Genomic DNA, 21,774 nt, shown 5'->3' with positions numbered 1-21,774 from the left:
CAGTTCATTCATTATGGCACCTGGCAGGGGTCATCTCAGGCTTAGCCTGAGCCCCTTTCCCAAGGCCTGCACATTTCCAGACTGGTTGTCATCTCAGGCTACCTACCTATGCAGGCCCCCATTGCACTGTTCTGGTAGTCACCTCGGACTCATTTCTCACCTGGCCTGTCTAAGTGACTCCATTGGATGGTGGGTTGTCTCAGGCTCACTTCTGGCTGGGGCCTGCAATCCCAGGCACTGTTCATCTAATTTCCTGCTTTCTCCCCATCCTGGAAGCCAGTTTGGGCCTGCATGGCAATGGACTTGGTCCTTTAAGCTCATTGTCTGGGACCCCCTCGGGCTGGGCTGGAAGTTGGCTTAAGCCTGCTTTCCTCAAGGAATGTTAGGATAGTAATCATTCAAATGTTCATACGCCCAAACACATAGAGAGCCTCTATCCTCTCTGCCATATACTGAAACACATATAACACAGCAGATGGACCTGCAACACCTCTAGGGTCAGGGATAATGGACTGTCTTTAGAGGATCGGAATCAGTTGTAATCATAAATGCTCTCTGCAACAAAAGTTGACTAGCTGTATCTTCCATTTGTAAATAAATGCATGCAAAATTTGTCTTATTAGTAGATAAACCAATTAGGTTTCTAATTTCAATGCTTTTGTAGTGGTAAATTAAATACAGTATTGCAGACAACTAACTCTCTTAGGGTATGTTTAATAGGAACAGAACTTTTGGATGTGTTAAGTGAAACATGGTTTTCTCCATAAGTTATTTCCGGGAAAACTTGGCGAGGAATGAAGAGACAGGGAAAAAAAGGGAAATGACTCAGAGAAGAGTGACCTGCCTGACACTGCACAGAGAAAGTCTGATGGCAACAAGAGGCATATTTCTATGCCAAGCCAAGCAAGGAAAGAAGTGGAGACATCTAGGAGATCATTCCATGTGAATACCAGGCCAGCCTAGTCTCCAGAGAGAAGATTCTAGAACAGCCAGGGCTACACAGACATACCTTATCTGGGAAAAAAATAAAATAACAAACAAACAAATACCAAAACACAAAGAAAAAAAGAGAAGGAGGAGGAGAAAAGGGAGGAGGAGGACAAAAGAAAGAAGGAAAAAAAGAAAGAAAGAAAGAAAGAAAGAAAGAAAGAAAGAAAGAAAGAAAGAAAGAAAGAAAGAAAAGAAAGTCAGTCTCTGGCAAAACTAGAAATGAGGCTTAGGATGACATTTCAAGTCAGTAAAATCACGTACTAGAAGAATCCCTTGTGATTACACAAGTCCACATATTCAGTTTATTGTAATGAAGAAACATGAAAATAGGTGGATGAAATGCAACGCATTGGAAGACTGATTGATAAGAGAGTATATTGATGATTTCAGATGATAGAACAGGTACTTCCCTTTCAAATGATGGTGCATACTAAATCATGTTGGAAAAATTGACAATTGTTTACATATTTGTTTTTGTTTCACATAGTAGACAGATTAAAAATGAATTACAATAGAAATAATAATATTTAAATACTAAAACAAAATAAGTGTGCAATAATAACATAAGTATATGATGCTGTTATTTTAGTGATTGATGGATTTGATAAGACATTTATATTAAAAATGTATAAATGATGTACCAAGATGTATTAGTTCAACCATAAGATCTTGTTTATCAAAATTCAGGTGACCATTGGGACATGAATTTAAAACCAAGTTTTCGGTTCTATTTCACTGATCAATACATCTAATTTTATGTCAATATTATGCTGGTTTTATTGTTATAGTATAACTTAAACTCAGGGCTAGTAATAACTCTAGCAGTTCTTTTATTTTGACTATTCTAGGTTTATTATCTGTGTATTTCTATATAAAATTTAAGATTTGTTTGATTTCTGTCAAGAACGCACTGGAACTTTGATGAGGATTGTGCTTAATCAGTAGATTGCTTTTTGTTGGATGCCAATTTTTAAAATGTTAATTCACTGATTCCTGAGGATGGGAGGTCTTTCCATCTTCTATTGCCTTCAAAAGTTTTTCTTTACTATCTTAAAGTTGTTGTTATAAAAGTCTTTGAGTTTATTCCAAAAATAATTGAATATGCTTTGTTCTCATTAAAGAAAACAATGTAGTGCTTACTACTTCAAATTTAATTTTTCATGTACTCACATGGGACGATCTCCTTGATGTCACATAGCAACTTTTAAAGTATTACTACAAAGTTGCTTATTTAATAGAATGCATTAAGACATAAACATATAGCTCCATGGAAGAGCATAGCATGCTATAAGCACTCTGCAAGTTCACTGTTTAGAAAATGAAACAGCCTGAAGTTTCAGTAATTTTACTGGTTCCAGTGTGAATATTAGTGTTTGATGATTGATAGATAGTGGATCAAATCTATAAAACAACAAAACAATTTCTACTTCAATGATTTGCTAAATTTTCAAATTGTGCAGTTTCTAAATGATACATTGTGAGAAAATGTAAGTACTCAGTCTCGTGGGTCACTCTTTTTTGTTTTTTTTTTTTTTCTTTTCTTTGATTTTTCGAGACGGGGTTTCTCTGTATAGCCCTGGCTATCCTGGAACTCACTCTGTAGACCAGGCTGGCCTAGAACTCAGAAATCCACCTGCCTCTGCCTCTCAAGCGCTGGGATTAAAGGCATGTGCCACCACCGTCCGGTACCTTGTGGGTCACTCTTAATCATCGGGCTTCAACTGCTGGAAGGACTTCTGAAATCCAAGTCGAATCTTCAAGTCTGTCCAATCTTTAGACATGCATACTGAGCATTGACTGAATTCATTTGATATTTTGTATCTAAAAGCAATGAATATTACATCCACCAAAAGATGAAACAAGTGAATTTTAGTTCTACCTGACTGTGTTCTTTCTGGTGTATTCAATAATATCCTTATGTCAATCTCAGTGTATCAGACACATGATAAAACAGGGGAATGAATACATGACTAAGGGAAAGAGTTGTTATAAAACACAGTAAAGGTGCTGTTTACATCTCTGTTCTCCATTGGTAGATTGCTAAATTCTGGTTAAATACTCTCTAGCAGTTAGATTTTAAGAGGAAACATGATACCATGAGCATTCTCTAACCTCTCTAACAACAGCAGTATTGGTTTGCTAATATATATAAATATACATTACAATTATATATAATTGTATATATTTAATATACATATGTATTAATTACAAATATGTTAAATATATATGTGTGTGTGTGTATGCATGTATGTATATATTTTTGTTGACACCATTAATAAATCAAGCATTCTGACAACAGGTTAGATTCCTTTCAAACAAAACTAATTAAAATTCATATGCTTCTTAATTGAGACTAGTAATTCCCTATATATAAGATTTAATTGACTTAGATAAAAGGATATACACTTCTTAAGGAATCATTCACTACAATTTTCACTTTAATTTTATAGCGCCTCTAAATTTAGAGACAAAATTAAAGTATGGAACTCACATTTTAATATTTTCATCTGCTGTCATTTGATCTTTCGTTTCTGAGCTAAATGGCCCCAGGATTCACAAAGGGGCCCTTGAAAGAAAGTGAAGTTTTACTTTTTAATTAGAGCAAATGTGTTAAGTTAATAGAAAGTAATTTGAATACAGTGGAGACCTGTTAAATCTCTGTCAATAAATCTAGAACTGCATCAGGTCCATCTGTGTGCTGTGGAATTTGTTAAGAATGTACTGAAATATGTCAATGAGATAAACATGCTTTTGAATGCAATCAAGTGTCTTAGAAATTCACAAGAAAGCAATTCCCAAATGTACTTTACTCACTAAATAATTTCAATTTTCAGCTTTCATAATAGAACCATGAGCTGTTCATAGTCTACAAAATAAAGAATTCAGTACCTGACCTGAATATTGTACCATTCTATTCACTTTAATTGACATGATACTTGTGCTGTGCAATACAAATTATTTGAGCTGTGTATTATTCGTGCTGTTCCTATAGCTACCATACAGTATTTGCCACTTATGTAATTAATTATTGGTTAGGTTCTATATATTAAAGCTTTGAAGAGGTCATTTTATCATCTAACTTGTGAATGTTTGTAATATATAAAGTAAGATTATTACCTGTGTGAACTTTTATTTAAAAACAACATCAATGTAGATAATATGTAGTCAGATGCTAAAAATATCCATTGCTATTACTGTACATAAAAGTATATTTTCTAGAGCCATTAATATAACTATTTCATGCCATGTATACTACCTCTGTTAAGTTAACAAGCTGTACAGCTGAAATTGTGTATATTGCAAGTTTTCTGGTCATTCTGATATTACTAAACTCTATTGGATACTGTAGGGAAGATAAGAAGGTTCTACACCATGTTTTAGCTTAAATTTCTAACATCATTGTTTCTGTTTCCTTACTCCAACATTGTATATGTTATATGAGCTTCCCTATAATATTATAAAGTATTCTTATTTTCAAATTTAATAACATTAAAAGTTTAAAAGGCCTTTGAAGCAATGCAGATGCATTACTTCTAGAACATAAACATGTTTACAATTGTAAGTTGATGTATTAGTGTTCTCTAGAGTCACAGAACTTATGGAATGTCTCTCTATATTGAAGGAGTTTATTATGATAACTTACAGTCTGTAGTCCAACTAACCCAACAATGGGTAGCTGTGAATGGGAAGTCCAAGAATTTATTAGTTGCTCAATCCCACTAGGCTAGTTGTTTCAGCTGGTCTTCTGCAGAAGTAGGTTCTAACAAAGGTGCTGGCAGGTAAGTACAAGAGTGACTCTTCTTTCTTCCAAAGTGCTTATGTAAGCCTCTAGCAGAAGGTCTGGTCCAAATTAAAAGTTGTGTACCACCATGTCTGGATCTGGAACTTGCTTTGTCCCATGCTGACCTTGAACTCAGAGATCTTGCCTCATTCTCCTGGGATTAAAGACATGTAATAACTTGCCTATGACTAAGCTTCTCATGGTCACTATGCCTCAAGATCTCCCTGCCAAGATCCAGATCAGAAATTTGTATCTTTCAGCCTCAAGATCTGGATCACAGGTGTGCCCTCTAATTCTGGATTGTAGTTCATTCCAGATTCCTGACAATCAGGAATAGCCATCACAGTTAACTTTATAAAAATAAAATTTCCTCCCTCCCTCCCTTCCTTCCTTCCTTCCTTCTTTCCTTCCTTCTTTTCTTCCTTCTTTCCTTTCTTCTTTCCTTCCTTCTTTTCTTCCTTCTTTCCTTCCTTCCTTCTTTTCTTTCAAGAAAGCATTTTTCTTTCTTTAAAGAAATCTCTTTCTTTCTTTCTTTCTTTCTTTCTTTCTTTCTTTCTTTCTTTCTTCCTTCCTTCCTTCCTTCCTTCCTTCCTTCCTTCCTTTCTTCCTTCCATCCATCCTTCCTTCCTCTCTTTCTCTTTTTCCCAAATGCTGCTCTCCGTCACAGTCCCCCCCTCACTGAGTTCCTTCCTCTCCCCCTTCCCACCTCCCCCTCACCTCTGAGAGAGTGAGATCTCTCTGAGTATTCTCCAACCCTGGTACATCAAGTCTCTGTCAGATTAGACACATTGTCTCCCACTGAGGCCATACAGGGCAGCCATGAAGACTGATCTGCCTTTCTGCTATATATATATGCCTGAAAGCCTACTTCCAGCACAAGTATATTCTTTGGTTGGTGGTTCAGATTCCAAGAGCTCCTAAGGGTCCAAGTTTATTGACTGTTGGTATTCCTGTGGAGTTCCCATCTATTTCTGGGCCTACAATCCTTTCCTCAAGTCTTCCATGGGTGTCGCTGCCCACATTTTAATATTTGGCTGCTTCTGTTTCCATCCAATGATAGGTATAGTTACTCAGATGACAGTTATGCTAGACTCTCGTTTGCAAATATAGTATCATTTATCATGGCAGGCATTTGTCTTTGCCTATGGGATGGATTTCTAGTTTGGCAGGTTTTTGTTTCGCTTTTCCTTCAGTTTCTGCTCCATCCCTGCACTACTTTTAAATGGGACAAATTTTGAGTCATCACTTTTTTTTTCTTTTTTTTTATTAGATATTTTATTTACACTTCAGATGCCATCCCCTTTCCCCATTCCCCCCCACCCCCCTTAGAAAACCCCTATCACATGCCCCCTTTTCCTTTTTGCATTTATACATTTTTTTTAAAATAATGTTAATCATAAGCGTTATAAGTTTGGAATTGTTCAATCAGAGGTGTAACCCACTGACTGACCTAGATATAACAACTATCTTTGACTGGTGGAAATACATGAATATCTGCCTCCCTGTCTCCCCCCTCTTTCTCTCTTTCATCACCTAGCTTCTCCTATCCTTCTTCTCCTCCTCTTCTTACTCCTTTTCTTGCTCTCAGTACTCCTCCTACCTTAGCTCCTCCTACACATCACCCTTTCTGTTAAAATGAAACTTTTCTCTCAAAATACAATTAGAGCATAATTATGCCAATTTGTACCAGTGAGGTACAAGATAGTCCTAATACCCAGTCCATCATTTTGTTGACTAACCAGCACCTCTGTCATCTATCCTAACTAAAACATTTAGTTCTGAACCTGGCTTTAGGATGAATGTCAGCTGACTACCATCCACTCAAATCTTTTCTCTTACGGTAAATAGCTATAAGTTTTCAACCCCGTCAGAAATCCAGAATGACTGAGTTAACTATAATTGTGGGAAGCACAAAGCATAGCTTCTAAAACTTAGCCAATTTATAGAGACCTCTGAACTCCTGAAAAGCCCCTATACTACCGAACGTTCGAGCATCAAATCTTCAGCCTTCTGGCCCAGAATCATCTGACAGAACTTGGTGATGCAGGATTATTAAGGACTGATTACTCTCTCTAGGCAGATATAATCAGTCGACTATTCTGCATGTGTGTCCTTTTCTGGACAGTAATTTGTCTGTAGATGGAGAGAGGCAATTCTTGCCTAGTGGCTGTTACCACACAACTGGAGTAACTCCAAGGATGCTCAATTTCTTCTTAGAATCCACGACAGGAAGCTGTCAGGAGCAGACAGGTCTCTAATCAATATGAACATTAATATATAAATATTTGAAGCATCAGTTCTATGGACTTCTGATGTTTTGAAAACCAACTATCCATGTAAGGTAACCTGGACTGTTTTCTGTTAACTCCTCTCGGCTATTTCTAAGTAAAATATGGAAAGCACCCTAACAATAAACTCAAAAATATGAATTTGCTATAGTCCCTTAACTCATAGGTTAACCATCCCAAATCAGTTAAAAAAGGGCTGGGTCTAGGCATTGTATTCCTAAATGTGTTATACAGGCACAATGCCCATGAGTGTATCAATATTCATCTCATTTTTATATTAATAAGAGGCTCGTACCAATGAAAACCTTAAATTTGAGATCAAAGTAAATTTTGTACCATTTAAGAATTTATAACTTCATCTTGATAATAAGTATACAGATTTCTACCAGTAGGTTATGGCTATGCAGTAAGTCCTAGCTAATCCCCCCTGTTCCAACAAAACCACTACTTGTCCCTAGAAAGACAGACCATTATTAACCACATTAGTCCCCAAGCTCAGGGAATAGGGGCGCTGACTCTTCTTTAACTTCTTCAAGCTGATTAAGGGCGTTGAGATTTTAGAAGAGGGGTACGGGGGAGAGTAAGTTGATAAGCCTCTGATGCTGTGTCTTCACTGAATCCAGATGGAATTCCAGGACATCAGAGGTTTGGGCAGGTCTGCTCAGTATGCTTGATGAGTAGATACACCAAGGCTGTGTATTCTGCAATATACAATTCTCAGAACAAGTTTTAGTATCAAGAAAAAAAAAATTTCCACCCCCCAGGGGGCTGACATTTTTTTTTAAAGATGTTGGTTCTGAAGACTTTTTTTCCCCCGCTTCTTAAAATTGGTTGTAGTATTTACGTTTCAGATTTTATCCCCTTAGCCTACTTCCTCCCACCACCCAGAAACCTATCCCATCCCCTCCTCATGCTTCTATGAGGCAGTGACCACCCCTACCCCCCTCACTATCCCCTCCCTGCCCTCACATCCCCCCCCCCACTGTGTGTTCATTCATTCATTTTTTTATGGGACCAAGAAACTCCTCTCCCACCTATGTCTGACAGGGCCATCCTCCCCTACATATACCTCTGGAGTCTTGGGTCCCTCCCTATGTGTTCCCAGGCTGGTGGTTTAGACCCTGGGCGGCTCTGGTTGTTTGGTATTGTTGCTTTCCACCTGGGGTCAATAACCCTTTCTGCTCCTTCAGTCCTCTCACTAAGTTCTCCATTGGGAAACCCCTGATCATATCAGTGGTTAATTGTGAACATTGTCCTCTGAGTGTTTTAGTCTTTGGCTGACCTCTAAGGAGACAGCTATATCATGTTCCTCACATTATGCACTTCCAGCCATCCACAACAGTGTTTAGATTAGGTGGCTGTACATGGGGTGAATACCCAGGTGGAAAGGTCTCCTGATGGCCCCTCCTTCAGTTTCTGTTCCATGTTTTGTTTCCCTATTTGATCCCTTGAGCATTTTTATTTCTCGTTCTAAGTAGAACTGAGGCATCCCCTCTTGGTCTTCCTTCTTCATGAGCTTCATGTGGTCTGTGGGTTGAGTCTTCGATAATCCAAGCTTTTGGGCTAACATCCGTGGAGATATGTTTGTGTAACTCTCTTCTTTTGGGGTTTTTGGAAGATTACTTTCTTGCTTTTTCTAGGTTGTAGTTTCCCTCCTTGTGTGGGAGTTTTCCACCAATTATTCTTTGAAGTGCTGGATTTGTGTTGAGATACTGTGTAAATTTGGATTTGTCATGGAATATTTTGGTTTCTCCATCAATAATGATTGACAGTTTTGCTGGGTATAGTAGTCTGGGCTGGCATTTGTGTTCTCTTAGGGTCTGTATGATATAGGTCCAGGATCTTCTGGCTTTTATGGTCTCTGGTGAGAAGTCTGGTGTAATTCTTATAGGTCTGCCTTTATATGTGACTTTGCCTTTTTCCCTTACTGCTTTTAGTATTTTTTCTTTGTTTTGTACATTTGATGTTTTGACTATTATATGGCGGGAAGTACTTCTTTTCTGGTCTAAACTATTTGGAGTTCTGTAAGCTTCTTGTATATTTATGGACATCTCTTTCTTTAGGTTAGGGAAGTTTTCCTCTATAATTTTGTTGAGGATATTTACTGGTCCTTTTAGTTGGGAGTCTTCCCCCTCATCTATACCTATTATCCTTAGGTTTGGCCTTCTCATTGTGTCTTGGATTTCTTGTATATTTTGGGTTAGTAGCTTTTTGTATTTTGCATTTTCTTTGACAGTTGTGTCAATGTTTTCCATGGTATCTTCTGCACATGAGATTCTCTCTTCCATCTCTTGTATTCTGTTGGTGATACTTGTGTTTATGACTCCTGATCGTTTTTTTAGGTTTTCTATCTCCAGGGTATTGTCCCTTTGTGATTTCTTTATTGTTTCTACTTCCATTTTTAGATCCTGCATGGTTCTGTTTAATTTCTTTTCCCGTTTGGTTGCATTTTCTTGAAATTCCTTAAGGGATTTTTGTGTTTCCTCTTTAAGGGTTTCTATCTGTCTACCAGTGCTCTCCTTAAGTTCTTTGAGAGTGTTATTTATGTCTTTCTTAAAGCCCTCTATCATCATCATGAGAAGTGATTTTAATTCTGATTCCTGCTTTTCTGGTGTGATGGGGTGTTCAGGGCTTGCTCTGATGGGGGAGCTGGGTTCTGATGATGCTATGTAACTTTGGTTTCTGTTGTTTACATTCTTGCTCTTGCCTTTTGCCATCTGGTTAACTCTAGTGCTGCCTGTACTTGCTGTCTCTGACTGAAGCCTGTCTTTCTAGTTATCTAGCTTGTGTCTGATCTCCTAGGGGTCCAGATGTCTCTGTGATCTTTTCCAGCTGCACTGATTATAGTGGTACCTCTAGGATGCCTCAGGATATGGTGCCTCCAAGGTAGTAGTCCAGCTAGGTGTCTGCTGTGCTGGGTGCAGTGTCTCCTCTAGAATATCTCAGGATACGTTGTCTGAAGCTCTGAGTTCATTTGTTCCTCTGTGGATCTGGATTGAGTGGAACTTCCAGTATGTCTCAGGTGGAATCCGGGGTCCACACAACAGCAGACCTGGCAGAGGTCTGATCTAGGCCTCAGATCTGAGAACTAGTTTCTAAGACACTGTCCAAATAGAGTGCCTGGGATCCCTGCTTCCTCTGGGTTCTTGGATGTTGGGGGCAGAGCTGCCACCCAAGATCTGCTCAGTGCTCTGGCCCAGACAGGAAGGAACCAGTGTTCTGAGCCGGGAGTGACTTCCTGGGTCCTTTTGGTTCCCAGTTACTCCCTGTTTAGGGCAGGCCCTGCTGTCTGCTTACCTAAGATACTGCCTGAGTTCGAGCACCTGGGATCCCTGCTTCCTCTGGGTTCTTGGAGGTTGGAGGCAGAGCTGCCACCCAAGATCTGCTCAGTGCTCTGGCCCAGACCGGAAGGAACCAGTGTTCCTACGTCATCACTTTTGGATATTGTTTTTGTGCCTTTTAGTTAGTTTGGCTAAAGTTTATCTGTCTTGTTGATTTTCTCAAAGAACCAGCTCTTGGTTTGGTTGATTCTTTGGATTGTTCTCTCTGTTTCTATTTGATTGGTTTCAGCCCTGAGTTTGACCAATTCTTGCCATCTACTCCTCTTGGGTGTGTTTGCTGCTTTTTGTTCTAGAGCTTTTAGGTGTACTGTTAAGTTGCTAGTATTGGATCTCTCCAATTTCTTTACGATGATCTGTAGTGTTATGAATTTTCCTCTTAACACTGCTTTCATTGTGTCTTACAAGTTTGGATATGCTGTGCCTTCATTTTGTCTTTAATTTCTTTATTTCTTCCCTAACCAAGTTATCACTAAGTAGAGAGTTGTTCAGTTTCCAGGAATATGTGGGCTTTCTGTTGTTGTTGTTGTTGAAGTCTACAATGATCTGATAGAATACTAGGGGTGATTTCAGTCTTCTTATATCTGTGAGGCTTACTTTGTGTCCAATTATATGGCAAATATTTGGAGAAGGTTCTGTGAATTACCAAGAAGGGATATTCTTTTGTGTTTGGATGAAAGATTCTCTATATATTTGTTAAATCTATTTGATTCGTAACATTTGTTTCATTGTTTTGCTGTCTCCATGACATACCCATTAGTGAAAGTGGGGTGTTGAAGTTCTCTACTATTATTGTGTGATGTTTAAGGTGTGATTTGAGCTTTAATAAAATGTGTTTGATGAATGTGGGTGTCCTTGCATTTGGGGCATAGATGCTCCAGATTGAGACTTCAATTTGGGGAATGTTTCCTTTTTCCCCTTACAGTTTTTAATATATGCAACATATGAAAATCCATCAATGAAATCCACCATATAATCAAACTGAAAGAAAAAAAAAGAGGTGATTATCTCACTCGATGCTGAAAAAAAGCCTTTGACAAAATCCAACACTTTTTCATGATAAAAGTCTTGGAGAGATCAGCGGCATAGGGTAACTACCTAAACACAACAAAGGCAATATACAGCAAGCTTATAGCTAGCATCAAATTAAATGGAGAGAAACTTAAAGCAATCCACTAAAACCAAGGACAAGACAAGGCTCCTCCCTCACTTCATATTTATTCAATATATTACTTGAAGTTTTAGTTACAGAAATAAGACAACTAAAGGAGTTCAAGGGTATACAAATCGAAAAGGAAGAAGTTAGAATATTTGCTATTAACATATGATTTAATAGTTTACAAAAGTGACCTCAAAAATTCTACCAGAGAACTCCTAGAGCTAATAAACACCTTCAGCAATGTGACTTAATATTAAATAGGCTAAAAAAATCAGTAGCCCCCCTTTATACAAGTGTTAAATAGGCTGAGAAAGAAATTAAGAAAATAATACTATTTTCAGTAGCCACAAATAATATTAACTATCTTGATGTAACCCCAGCCAAGAAAATGAAAGATGTTAAGAACTTAAAGTCTTAGAAGAAAGAAATTAAAGAAGATATCAGAAGATGAAAAGATCTTCCATGCTCATGGATCAATAGGATTAAAATAATAAAAATAACTATTTTGCCAAAAGCAGCTTACAAATTCAAAATAATTCCCATCAAAATTTCCACAAAATTCTGTACTGTACAGACTATAAAAAACTAATACCAAACTCCATTTAGAAAAAGAAAAAAAAAGCCAGGATTGCTAAAATTATCCTGTATGGTGGAAGAACTTCTGGAATTATCACAATCCCTGATCTCAATCTCTACTACAGAACAATATAATAAAAACTAGATGGTATTTGTATAAAAACAGACAGGTTAATCAATGTAACTGAATTTAAGACCCATGAGTAAACCCACATACCTACAGAAACTTGATTCTTAACAAAGAAGCCAAAACTGTACCATGGAGAAAGAAAAACACATTCAACAAATGGTGCTGGTCTAACAGGATGTTTGCATGTAGAAGAATGCCAATAATCCTACATCTTGAAAGCAGTGGTACAAGAAATAACTTCCTGAAGACAACACCAATAGTCCAGGCAATAAGATTAACAATCAATAAATAAGTCCTCACGAAACTGAAAATCTTTGTAAGGCAATGAACACAGTTAAAAGGACAAAACAGTACAGAAAGAGAAAAGATCTTCATCAACCCTACATTTGACATAGGGCTGATATCTAAAATATATTAAGAACTCAAGAAATTAGCCATCAACAAGCCAAATAACTAAAATAAAATAGGGTACAGAGGAAATAGAAGATTTTTGACAGATGACTACTCTCTAATGGCTGGGAAACTCTTACAGAAATATGAAACATCCTTAGTTATCATGGGGATGCAAATAAAAAGGAATCTAAGACTCCATCTTACACCTATCACAATGATTAAGATAAAAAACTCAAAGAATAGCTAATGCTGTAGAAAATGTAGAGCAAGGAGAGTACCCCTTCTTGACTGTAGAAGTAGAAATTTGTACAACCACTTTGGAAATCAATTTGGTGGCTTCTTAGAAACTTAAAAATTGTGTCTTCACTCAAGACACAGCTATGCCCCCACTACTGGTCATTCTGTCTCTCCTTAGAAAACAAACAGGAATCTAAGGGTTAATAATAAATCAAGATAAGAAATAACAAACTGTCAATGTCACTTTTGTTTCCTAAAATGAAGTGATGAGATCAGAGCCATACCTAAGATGTACAAATACAGGCCTTGGGATGAGCCCGGAATGTTTCCTTCTCTGTTCTAACTATCCCTAGGCCCAGGACTGGAAGATACTAGCCTCCATACAATCTAATCTTCCAAACTGACTGATTCAATCTGAATTTTCTCAGCTTCTGGCTGAATTGTTCTGCATGGTCCCATACTAAAGTTGGCAACGTGTTCTAATCTTCTAACAACATCTCATTTTCTGGCTAGTTCTGTCTTCACCTATGTCTAGCTTGTTCTCTCCTGTGTCTAGCTTGTCTCACCTGTGTCTGTAGAATAGCTGTGGTAAAACTGCCTTATGCACACACATACATACCACGTCCTTTTTACTTTCTCATTGCTCTTAAGTACCCCATTTCTCTGCTGTTTTTACATGAGTTAAGCATATCCCATCTCTGACTCATTCTGTAAAATCTTTCTCTGATTTGTCACTTTGTCTGCCCTACAATTAGATGTCACTTTCAATATGGCTGCTTCCTTTCACGGACTAACCTTATCTTTATTGTTAAGGGTTAAAGATGTGTCCTAAGGGCATGTCTGTACTCTGGCTGGATCATATTTTTGGATGTGATTGCTTGCCAGGCCATCCATGTTGCTGGATTAAAATTTCTCTACAACAAACAAGTAAGAATATGACAAAACAACAATTGAAGAAAAAGAATCAAAGAAAAACCATGAGAAACACATCAAGATGCAGAGATATACATGTATACATATAGGACCGTGAAAGGCAGCCCGGTTCCTGGTTGAGCAAAGGCTAGAAACCTGGGTGTCCCTGAAGAAACAGAAGACATTTGCATCACTCCAGGGCACCCAGTTCCTGTCAGGTAGCTATAGTCCCCCACAGCCCTTCATAGATTTGTGGCCAGCAGTAACATAAGGGCAACACCTCAAGCCTCTCTACATGTAAATGACTCGACTTGTGGTCACTTAGCCTCAAGACAGATCTCTATTTTAATGAGGTACTTAAGGCCCGGAGGTCTTAGCCAATAAACTCTCCTTCCCAGACACTCCTTTCTGCAAAAGGTATTTAACCTCGGGCCCACCCTGAGAAGTGGGGTATGGTTTTACTTATCCACTTTCCACCATGACAATAAATGCCTTAAAACCATGGACTGCCTCTTTTCATCAGATCTGCCATGGGGAGCAGTGGAGAAGGCTTTGGTCCAAGGAGCTGTGATCCAATCTCCCTTAGAAGGCCTCTCTGTGCTCCCAGCCATGGCCATGACCAAGCCAAGTCAATTCCAAGACAGCTGCCCACCGACAAGCCAAGGACTCTCTCCCCATTGGATCTAGCCGGAGCTCCCTGCTTTTCCCAGGCTGCTGGCCCCGACTCTGTTCTTAGCTCTTCCAAGGCTTCCAGCAGTGCCTGGGTGCCCAAGAACCTGAGAACCAGTTGGCCCCAACCTCCTTGCAAGCCGGGTGACCCCTGAGCTAGCTCTGTCTGCCCCTAGGACCTCAGACTGTGCTTCTCCACCCCTGGAGCAGTGTACTCGTGGCTTTCCTACAGCCTGACAATGAACCAGAGACTGCCTGGGGTAAGCGAGGTCAAAACTCTTGCATCCTGCCTCCCTGAGTGGCCTGAATCCTGTGGTGAAGTGGATGCAGGACCCCACTAACCCTACACACACGGGGGGGGGGGGAGATATCCCAGAAAAATCACAAAATCAGAAGCTATAATATATACTCAAAGTACCAGTAAGGTTAAACAAATGCACTGACCAAACATTATAAGAAAAATAACCTCCAAAGATGTAGTTGAGTTTATTTTGTGTTGTCCATTCTGCTGGGCAGAGGATCTGCCCTTAAGAATGCTTTGTTCAGTGAAACAAATGAATTTTTCATTTCCAAATGCTCATCAGTTGAAGCTAGCATCAGGGTTAGGAATGGACATGTATGATAAATATTCTTAGTTGTCACCTTCGCTACATCTAGAATTAACTAAAATGCAAATGACTGGCCAAATCTGTGTGTTTTCTTTTTCTTAAACTATCTGAAGTGGGAAGACATACTTCTAGTCCCGATCTTTGGACAAAGAATATAAATCTTTAATCCAGATCTTTTGAGGTAGGAGTATAAACCTTTAACCTTGACCACACCTTTTGGCAACCTATATATATGGCATGAAAGATGGAAGTGGGCTTTCCTTCTCTTTGTCTGCTTGCTATTGCTTTTTCTAGCAAATGCATTCCTTCACAGTCATTCATTATTTCCTACTTTTCTGGGATTCTGGCAAATACTCAAGACCAAATGCGACATCCAACATTATAGACTGAAAAATTTTTTTTATTCTTATACCGTCCATTGTTAGACAGCCACTGTTGGACTAGGTGAACCAAGCTTGGAAGCAATTCTAATAAATCCCACATATCTATAAGTTGTGTTTCCCTAAACAAAACTGACTAGTACAATTTTAGTACCAGAGTGTCTACAGAGCAGCAGAAAAAAAAAAAATTAAAGTATCTGGAACAGGCTTTCTAACTTGTCAACACATACAGTTAATGAAGTTTTTCCAGTTACTGAAGCCTTTCCTGGAATCTGGGAGAATACTGAAAGCCCATGATACAAACTAATACATTTGATTATCCTGATTCACCCACTGAGAGAGGAAGTGGATTTGGTGACTCTATAGAAAACTTTTGACAATTTGTTGAAAACTAAGAAAAATGATGATGGTGATTGGTTGCTCTTAGAATCTGCATAAATTGACAAAGGAAAAGAATTAAATCAATGATAAAATTGATTAGCTCCAGATGTGCACAAACAGTTGAAAGTTTTCTAAGGATGCTCTGGAACAGCATCTCTCCAGAAGCCACGAAAATCAAGTCAAAGGTTACATTACAAGGTTAGCTGAATTACAGTGAAAATTCAAACGCCAGCTTAGGACGATGTTAGGAGTTAAAGTAAGGGGACTAATTGGAAATAAATAAATAAATAAATAAATAAATAAATAAATAAGAAAGATGAGATTTTGTGACTTGTGGTGGAGATATATGAGAGGCTCCTTTCAAAGCTACAAAATTTGAACCATCAAAGTCTCAAGGATTTTATCTGACCATTAGCACATGGTGAACTCTCACTTCACTATCTGATATATTGCCTCTTCTGTATTTGACTGAAGAAAACACATTTTCTTCAAATCCTTCCTCAATTTTTCTGAAATCCTTCTTCTTTCCCAAACTCCCAGTGACTTTTTCTGAAAAAAATTCCAAGCAAGATAATATTGATGTCCCTCAGGATCCCTCAATAGTTGCCTCTAGAGATATAATCAGACCTGAGACAAAACAGGCTCACAGATTTGAAACAGTACAATCCATGAGGATATACACTACAGTACTAAAAAGCTTAATTAGTTTGTTAATTCATTCAAGTATAAGTCTGGGAAACATGTGGGAGTGCGTTTTAATGATAGGATGGGGTCTGATGGAAGGGACATAAAGCTGGATCGAGGGGACTTTATTAAACAAGAAGATTCTAGGTGAATAAAGAAGCTCAAACTGAAAAAAAAAAAAAGAAAAAAAAAAAACAGGTGACTTTAGCTGAGGAGAAATTTAGTAATCAGGTAAGGTAGCATGTCCTCCCCTGTGGACAGTCTACCTTTCTACGTAGTCATCCACGCCATTGTCTATGGGCCCATGAACAAAGAAGTCATGTATACAAGTGTATACATGGGCTCAACGACATGGCCTGCAACTCATCCAGGCTGAGTCAGATACTGCTTCAGCTGGGTACCAGATCTGCCTACAGCAGAGACTACACTGAGCCCTGGATATGGCACCATTTCCCAGGGTGACAAGCCAGTGACCTGATGGCAGGTTGACAATATTCAATTACGTCTTCTGTTAAAAGAGCAATGCTATGGTCTTACTGGAGTGCATATTAATTCTGGGTATGAATTCATTTTTCTTGCATCCTTCTGGCAAAACCCACCATCCATGGACTTATAGAATGCTTTATCCACCATCATGGTATTTCACTCAATATTGCTTCTGATTAAGGAACTTACCTCACAGCCATAGAAGTGTGTCTGTGGACCCACAATCACAGAACCCATTGGTTTTACCATGTTTCCCACTTCCCTGAAGCAGCTGGCCTGATAGAAAGATGAGGTAGCCTTTTAAAGATACAGTAATAATGCCAATTATGTGAAAACAACTTGCAAAGCTAGGGCAGTATACTTATGTTTCTGCTGGCCTAGATGTTTTGGTTCCAGAGGGAGAAGCACTCAAGGCAGAAATCACAAACACTCTGTTGAACTGGAAGAGCAGGATTTCCCCCTGACCACTTTTGACTGCCAGTGCCCTTCAGCCAGTAGGCTAAGAAAGGATGCAGTATTGGGTGAGTGATATGCCTAGATTATCAAATGGAAACTGGATTATAATCCACAATACAGATGAGAAACATTATGTCTGGAGTACTGAAAATACTATAAGGCGTCTCCAACCGTGCTATTGTGTCTTGTCATTAATGGAAAAGTGAAGCTAGAACAACCTAATCCAGGCAAGATAACAAAGGGCATAGAGCAGTCAGAAAGGCATGTTAGATTTTTCAAAGGCCTTTTCTTCATTTAATAAGATGATTGTGTGTTTATTTCAATTTTTTAATAGTGGATTACATTATAGCACCAGAATATTAAATTTTGAAAAACATATCAAAAATTGGGGAAAATTAAGCTTTTTTTTAGTAATGAAAATGGAAAAATGTCCATTTTACTTATGTTGAACCATCCCTGTACCTCTGTTTTAATGCCTGCTGGATCATGGTGGATGGTCTTTGATGTGTTCTTGGATTTGGTTTGTAGATGTTTAAGAATATTTGAACTTGTGTTCACAAGCAAGAACAGTCTATAAGCCTCTCTCTTGGGAATTTAGGTGGTTCAAATATCACAGTAATTGTGGCCTCATAAAAATAATTACACACTGCATTTCTATTTTGTGGATTTTAAAATTCAGGGGCATGGCAGTTAATTCTTGCTGAAGGTCTGGTAGAGTTGTTCACTAAGTCCTTTTACTCAGCCTTTTTCTTTTCTTTTCTTTTCTTTTCTTTTCTAAGTTGCTGAAGAAAGTAAGGGCTTGCAGCATTCCTCTGTGAACTGGTTTCTTTCACATGTTAATTATTTCTGCATCTCTGGAAACAACCTCTCCAGTCTCAACTATATTAATCCTCTGCCAGATGGATCTCGAAATGAAATACTATTTCTATTGTGAAGGCAGTCTCATCCCTCGATTTTTTATACACTGTATAAGTCTATTCTAATTCCATATACATTTTACCAATTGTAATTTACTTCTCTGAGCTATTGGAATTCTTTTCAGGATGTTCTGTGTACCTATACGTTGAACTATTTTATATTTTGGGGTTGGTTTTTTTGTTTTGTTTTACTCTGCATCTTGTTGTTGTTGCTGTTGTTTTGGTTTTTGTTCATTGTTTTGTTTTACTTTAAGTAGGTTCAAAGTTTAAAGCTTTAGGTAAAATTCCATGATCCATTTTGAATTAAGTTTTGTGCAAAGTAAGAAACAATAATCTTATTTTATTCTCTTATATTTGAACTCACAATTTTTCCATTTTCATTAGTAAAAAAAGGCTTAATTATTCCCAATTTTTTGATACGTTTTTCAAAATTTAATATTCTGGTGCCTGTAACTAAATGGGTTGAGTCCTCAAATATCTATTAGCATATAGGTAATTTTTAATGTTTAATGTATTGTTACTATGAATCTGTGGTCTGATGCATCTTACAAGAGGGAATGTGGTATGTAAGTTCCATTTACAGCTAAGCATTTATCAGTATCTTATTCTCTGCCCTTTGACCAGTTATGGGTCTCTGAAGTAAAGCGCCATCTACTACCAATAAAAACTTCTCTGATGAGGGTTGAGGTATACACTAAACTTTGAGTATATAATTAATATTAAACTGAAAGACATAATATATAATTTTCAGAATTAGTATAGACCCATGTAGGCACCGTGCATGCTGCTTTAATATCTATGAATTGATAGGAGGTTCGTTAGTATTGATTTAGAGGGTCTTGTATTCTGTGTTCCCCCATAGTCTCTGGTTCTTTCATTCTTTCCACCTCCTCTTCCATGAAGTTTTTTGTAGTCTGAGGGAAGAGATTTGATAGAGACATACCATTTAGGGTTGAATGATCCAAGGTCTCTTACTCTGAGTATGTCTGGTTGTGGGTCACTATATTTGTTCCCATCTGCTATAAATAGGATGAAGCTTCTCTGATGATCATTGAACAAGGTACTGATCTATGAATACAGCAGAATATCTTTAGGAGTCATTTTATCAGTGGTTTTGTTGTTGTTGTTGTTGTTGTTGTTGTTTTGTTTTTGTTTATTAGACCAGTTTTATTTGGTTTTACCATGGGTTCCTGGGTTATCTAATCTCTGGTTCTTGGTCACCCAAGTAGTGCTGTGTATGTGTTCCATAGCATGATCTAGGGCTTAGACAAATCAGTTATAGATTGGTTATTTCCACAAGACTGGTGTGACCACTGTTCTATCATATCTTACAGACAGGACAATAATGTAGACCAAAGGGTCTATGGCTGTGTTTGTGGTCATATATCTCTTTTCATAGGATAGAGAATTATTTTTTCTAGCAAAGACACTAAAACATAGGAGTAGAGGCTTTAAATAAGCACCAGCTCAATATCTATTTTCAATGAGTGGTTTAGGTGTTGCTTTTAGCTATGGGACCCTGCTGTTAGTTTGTGGAGAGTCTTGGAAGTAGCCTGGGTTGTTTTGTAGCTTCCCATGGGATCCATTTGGCCAACAATTCCATAGATGTAACCCAATCCTAGTACTGGAAACTTCATTAGATGATAAGAGACTGTCGCTCACATTATTTGGCAATTTCATTCATATCATCTTCACATATGTATATAGGAAGTTTCTACTATATTAAGTTTCTATACTACCCCTCAAATGACCCTTAATTTGAGCTTTAGTCTTTCACTATATTCAAGTTCAGAAACCCCTCCCTTATTTGTTCTTCCTGTTTCAGTTCCTCTGCCTTTCTTCATCTATAATTATTCTATTTCTTTTTCGAATGATATCTATTTGTTTAATCTAGTCTCTTACTCTATACCTACACTCCTTCGATCTATGGATTGTAGCACACTTATTATGGACTTAAAAATCTAATATCCAATTATAAGTGAATATATACCATGTTTGTCATTTTCAATCTGGGATACCTCATGCAGAATTTTCTAATTTCATCCCTTTGTGTGAAAAATTTATGATATCATTATTTTTTTAAAGAATAGCTCAGAAATACTTCATTTTGTAAATGTACCACATTTTCTTTATCCATTCTTCTATTGAGTGATTTCTTAGTTGTGTCCAGTTTCCAGCTATTATGAATAGATCAACAATGTGTATTATTAAACAAGGGTTGCTGTTGTAGAATCCTTTTGACTATATGCCCAATAGTGATATAGCTGGATTTTGTGGTAGATTTATTTCCATATTCCTGAGGACACCCCACACTGATTTCCATGGTAGCTGTAAGTTTTGATTTCCACCAGCAATACACTGAATGTTTCTCTTACTCCACATCCTCACCAGCATGAACTGTCACATATTCTTTGATCTTAGCCATTCTGACAGATACAAAATAAAATTTACAAGTAATTTTGACTTACATATTCTTGTTGGCTAAGCATGTTGAACCTTCCTCAACCATTTAAATTTTCTCTATTGAAAATGCTGTGTTTAGATCTGTACCCCCCTTTTAAGTTTGGTTTTTGTTTTTATACCTAGTTTCTCAGGTTGTTTATATATTTTGAAAATTAGACTGCTTTCAAATTTATAGTTGGTAAAAATTTTTTCCATTTTATAGACTGACACTTTGTTCAAACAACAGTGTCCTGTTCTGTGCAGAAGTTTCTGAATCTCAAAAGGTCCCATGTATAGATTGTCCTTAGTCCCTGTGCTAACGATGTTCTATTCAGAAAGTCTTCTCTTGTGCCACTGAGTTCAAGGCTTTTCTACATTTTCTCTTCTATTGAGTTCAGTGTATCTGGTTTTATGTTGTAGTCTTTGATACATTGGAGCTGAGTTTTCTGGAAGGGTGATACACCTGTTTATTTTCTTCTTTATGAAGCCATCTCATTTGATCAGCACCATTTGTTAAAGATGCTTTCTTATTTCTATTGTGGATTTTTGGCCTATTCATCAAAAATCAGATGTTCATAGGTGTGTGAATTTATGTCTGGATATTCAGTTTTATTCCATTGATGAACGTATATGGTGTGTGTGTGTGTGTGTGTGTGTGTGTGTGTGTGTGTGTGTGTGTGTTATAATCGCATTGTTATCAGTATAGCTTTGTAGTACAACTTAAAATTATGGTACCAACATTTGAAGTAGTTCTTATATTATTCAAGATTGTTTTAGGTATCCTGGATTTTCTGTGTTTCCAAATGAAGTTAAAAATTGTCCTTTCAAGATATGCAAAGAATTATGTTGATATTTGATAAAGGTTGTACAAACTCTGTGGATTGCTTTAGGATGACAATTTTTACTATGCTAATCCTACTGATTCATGAACACAGAAGATATTCATC

The 21,774-nt window shown here is 37.6% G+C and overlaps 1 pseudogene; it reads right to left on the bottom strand.

Moving 5' to 3' along the window:
- Nucleotides 1-378: 378 nt before the first annotated feature.
- LOC117704803 (small nucleolar RNA SNORA17) lies at nucleotides 379-503 on the bottom strand (annotated as a pseudogene).
- Nucleotides 504-21,774: the final 21,271 nt, after the last annotated feature.

Source organism: Arvicanthis niloticus, chromosome 2, assembly GCF_011762505.2.
Source record: "Arvicanthis niloticus isolate mArvNil1 chromosome 2, mArvNil1.pat.X, whole genome shotgun sequence".
NCBI lineage: Eukaryota > Metazoa > Chordata > Mammalia > Rodentia > Muridae > Arvicanthis > Arvicanthis niloticus.
The sequence above is the reverse complement of the archived record's forward strand: the minus strand, read 5'-3'. Positions and strand labels throughout refer to the sequence as shown.